The following is a 5,114-nucleotide window of genomic DNA, read 5'->3' as shown; positions in this document are numbered from 1 at the left end:
TTACTGCAGAGAAGCAGCCTGGCTGTCACAGCAGCCAGCCCTTGCTACAGTGACAGGAGCAGATGCAGAATACCATCATACAATGCAGGACCTTTTTATACTCACAGCAGCTCATGTATGTTAATATAGCATTAAGTGTTGCTAATACTGATCTGATTTCTGAGAGTAGGCAGAGAAAGAAGATAATGATAATTTTTTTACAATTCCGATGTTTGTATTTGTGAAATTTCACAGAATTCACAGAATTTCACAGAATGGCGAGGTTGGAAGAGACCTTAAAGATTATCGAGTCCAACCCATGCCCTAACACCTCAACTAAACCATGGCACCAAGTGCCACATCCAGTCTTTTCTTAAACACATCCAGGGAGCATGACTCCACCTCCCCGGGCAGACCATTCCAGAACTTTATCACCCTTTCTGTAAAAAACTCCTTCCTACTATCCAACCTATATTTCCCTTGACACAGCTTGAGACTCTGTCCTCTGGTTCTGTCAGTTGCTGCCTGGCAAAAGAGACCAACCTTCATTTACTTCCCTACTAGGATTAGCTGCTTTTGGTCTCACACTTGTAAGCACACAGGCTGGCTGAGCTGGAAAACTTGAATGGAATTTTCAAGTAACAGCAGATCCTAATCTTGGCTTGAAGGAAAGCCTTGGCGTGAGTTGATTTAATGAGATATTTATGTGAGCTGACTGAACCCTAAGTTTCCTATTCCATTATTATTTATGGAGTCTCTGTAATTCTTTAAGTCTACAATATTTTCTAAATTGATGAGGAATATATGCTTCACTGAATATAACCATTTCTTTTTCTGACACTGACTAGAGTGATAGAACATTTTCTGTTTAGTACAACTATAGAATGTAGTTTCAACAATGCTAACTGCTTGGATTCAGGACATCAAGTTTGGATTACTTCTGCAAAATATGGTATTGCTGATAGAGAGACTGATACCATAGTGGAGTCCCTGAAGTCACTTTCCAGAGGTGAGGTAAGAGTGAACAAATTCCTGATCCAGGGCAGCACATGGCCTAATGTTCAGTGAGATTCTGACAGCCCTGTTTAACTTTCCTGGGTGGAGAAGGTGGGAGAGGTGGAGAGAGTCACAGCAGCTCACATGATGATTCCTCATGGAAACTGATATCCTAGGGACAGACTTCTCTGAAGAATGGCTGAGAAGACTCCCTCAAAATCTCAGCTTCCTAAATTCTCTTGTGCTTAATTAAAACATTTGGATTGAAAATTAGATAAATCTCAAAATGGGTTAAATTTGTTGATTAAATTGTAAATAAATATTATTCAAAAGATTGCTCCAGAAAGTACTGTTTTTCATAAATGCTGGGTTTAATTGGCAGTGGCAGTTAAAAGCATGAAAAGTGAAATACTTGTTTAAAAATAGTTTTTTATATTTACAAACTTGCAAGGAAAATGTCTTTTTATTTACACAGGTTATATAAGCAGACAAATTTTTTGCACATTTCTTTCACTAGACTCATATGATAAACACTAAATCCAGATTAAAGCTCCATAAAATATATTTTTTAAAAAACTTCTAGTATTAGCTGTGGTAGAATAATAAAAAATAGATAGATATGATCTACTGGTATAAATTTATTCCAGACCAAGACATATTATTTATGTAATACTTCTAAAGCCCTAGAAAGCAAGACTTATTAATTAAAACCTGTAATTGCATTATGGGGCAAAATGTCTCTGAAAGCTTATATTTACAGACTAATCAACAAACAGTATTTCCTACACAAAAATGAGAACTTGATCTGATTTTTTTGACATTTTTTTTCTTTTTTATTTTCAATAAGATGAAAAAATCCTTTTGTTTTTGCCAGTTAGGGGGCTATGATGTGTGGTTATTCTCACAAACATCAAAGACTTCAACAGTTCATTTTACAAGCAGTGAATTACTTTTTTTCGGTTCCTATACAGAAAAGAAACTTTTGCATATTCAGAAAATCAAATTAATTTTAATTCCTGAGGTAGTTACAGGGCTTCACTTCCAAAATAGAATTTTTAGGTAGTAACTTTGCTTTTTTGTGTGTTTTTGTTTGTGTGCTTGAATTTTTCTAATTATTTCTATGGTTAATGACAGCAACAGCTCTTTTGTTTCTGACTTGATGCTGTTCCTTCTTCTCATTTGCTTTTTGGTAACCTTTGCTTTTCCCCTGCCTTTATGTTTAAGAGGCACACAGTAAACAATCAAGAGCATTTGGGCGAGAAAAAGCACCTTCTTGGCCAGAACAACCTGCTGTCCTGAGATACCACACAGCCAAAATTTGATGGCCACAATGCCACAATGAAGTGTCAAGCTTAGACAGCTGAGAGTAAGTAAACGATGGGTGCATTGGAGCATAACATGTGCAGTTTCTGACTTCTTTTAGCAGGATGATCTGCAGCAGGCAATGCCAAGCCAAGGCACGCAGTGCACTCATTTTCCCTTAGTGCACCCCAATGCCAGTGTTCTCTTGCCAGAGCTCTCCTGCTTCTGGCAGGAGATTAGTTTCTATCACAAGGAGTCCCTGCTCAGGCAGGAGTTACTTCCCTGAGTCTATGAAACTGCTATTTCTGGCAAAGAAAAAGCAGCTGCTAAGCAGACAGACAAATCTTGCTAGACTTTGTTCTGCACTCCTCTGAACTGCTAGTTCTCCAATTGCTTCTATGCACTGTCTTGGTTCTCTCATGCTAGTTCACATGGCAAGAGATCACAGTTCCACACAGTGAAGTGAAGCACAACGTTTTGTTCTTTCTTATATTCTCACAGTCTTCGACAGCACACACAGTAGCCAGATTATCTCTGTGCAGGGGGTAGGTGTATGCTCCAAACTCTGTTAGGACAAAACTAATGCTCGTCCCCTGCCTCTTCTGAAATGGAGACAATGTATTTCATAATGCAGAAAGATCAAATACATACTGAAGTTACACTGGCTGCTGTTTTATTAGCTCATCTTTGCAGGCTACTAGATATTCACTGCATAGAAGAACAGTGAACTGATGTAAGGCAGGTACTAACTTAAAAGCTATAGAAATATTAATCTTTCTCATGTAAATAAATAATTTAAATAGCAATATAAGTAAGGAATTTTATTTTGATTCCTTGTAAATCAGCCATACCTCACTTCTAGCAAAAGCTAAATGAGGTCATAATTATTTCATTCCAATAGTTAGCAATATGCATTTAGCCATTTTACACTATATTTCAAGGTGGAAAAGCAAATCTTATTTCTCAGGGTGTATAAAGGTAGATTAATTTACAAAGGATTGATTTTCAATTAGGTCATTCTTAATCTCATGCGTGTACATACATGAACACATAACAGTTGTATTAACTTGCAATTATATTTCCTATTTGGCATGTAAACTAAAATTGTCAACAATTTTGATGACCATGTCACAGCTATGACACAAACAATTATCTCAATCCAAAGAAGTACAAATGCATAGTTTTAATGTGTGTATTTTTTATAATCACTACTCTTTTGCACAGTTAATACATTTCCTTATTTGTCTTTTTTTTTTTTCCTGTTATGCTCTTGGTCCTGACTATTCTGTCCACATTCTACTGCATTTTTATTTATCAGTACAGATTTTGGTGCCATTTGCTCAATCATGCTGATTGAGTCTGAATCCAAAGTAGCAATGTCTTAGCAATAAGACTCTGTATATACTTGGGGTATTAAAAGCTATGACAACAATCTCAATCAGCCTAACAACTAAACCAAACTCCCATGACTGAAATACTGGAAAGCAGAATTCTTCATTGCATTGAAGCATGAGCTGATTTCTCTTGAAGGTTTTTTTTTTTCAGATTCAGAGACTAATTCCAACATATATAAAGGTCTTCTAATTCAGCTATGATAGATGCATCAAGTGTAAGAATTCAGAGTAAAGGAATCTATGCAAATAACAGGTGAAATTCTGGCCCAGGAAAAAGTGTAAAACTTTCCCTAAAGAAAAGGCAGCTCGGATAAAGGTGCAGTGCCAGTGCTAGTCCAGGCAGTAAGCACACACCCTGCTGCCCAGCTACTCTGTGACACGGCAGAGCCTACATGTTTCATGGGCCTTTCTGCCTTTTAAGCCTCCTGCCTGTGGCTTCTGGGATCCCAAGCAGGACATGCAGCTGGTGTTTCAGAGCTTACAAAATAAGGTCAGTTGAAACGCTGATGTTGAGTGTCTGCAGTTACTGAGAATACTCAGTACATCCTGAAAGCACCTTCAGTTCAGGGGCAGGAATTTACCTCTGCAATTCAGTACTGCCATCCTCAGCGATAGAGACGAACAAGGCAGACCTCCCCCAAAATAATGAATGCTTAGTTTTGATATGTATTTTATTTATAAAATAATTTTGTCTGTCATGTAGGGATTCTTTGGTACTTACACAGTGCTTTTGACCCACATTGTTGAGGTTTTGTTCTCCACATTTAAAGGAATCAGAAATTTAAAGAAAAATATTGAGAATCTGTGACAATTAATGTTACCAGAAAATTAATTTTAAAGAAAGATACAGAATCCTAATTTGAGAAGTGTGACAGTTGACAAACTTGAGGGAATTTTTGTATGTGAAGAAAATATATTTGATATATTATTTTATATAGTACTATATGCTGATCATAAACATTCCTCTAGTTACAAATAGTAAGCACTGAATACAGCAACAGCTTCCCTACTTTTAATTCAACACTTTCTGTAGTCAAAAAGAACAAGATTAATACGCGTGACTAATATTCTGAATTCTCAACTCTATGGAAAGATGATCATCAATATATTAAATAGCTCAATTTCAGGAACAGTCAGGGGGTCAAAGAGTTTTTGTGTTCTTTCCCTGGGCTACCCCCATGGACAAATCACTAGTTTATTATTTTCATTACTAGCTGAAAGTAGCCTCTTCCCAAAAGTGCAACTATAATATTCTGTGTGTACATATATATATTTACATACACATTGTTGTCTCTTGGTGTTTGTTCTGTTCACTGACTTAAAGCATACAGTATTGGAAATAATGGTTTGGGGGGAGGGTTGGTTTGGTTTCTTTTTTCTTTTTTGCTTTGTGATGAAATTATTTTGAAAGTGGCTTTAAGAAAAAAAAAAAGTGCTCCAAAA

The sequence above is a fragment of the Vidua macroura genome, chromosome 1 (genome assembly GCF_024509145.1).
Source record: "Vidua macroura isolate BioBank_ID:100142 chromosome 1, ASM2450914v1, whole genome shotgun sequence".
Lineage (NCBI taxonomy): Eukaryota > Metazoa > Chordata > Aves > Passeriformes > Viduidae > Vidua > Vidua macroura.
This window is presented reverse-complemented; position numbering follows the sequence as displayed.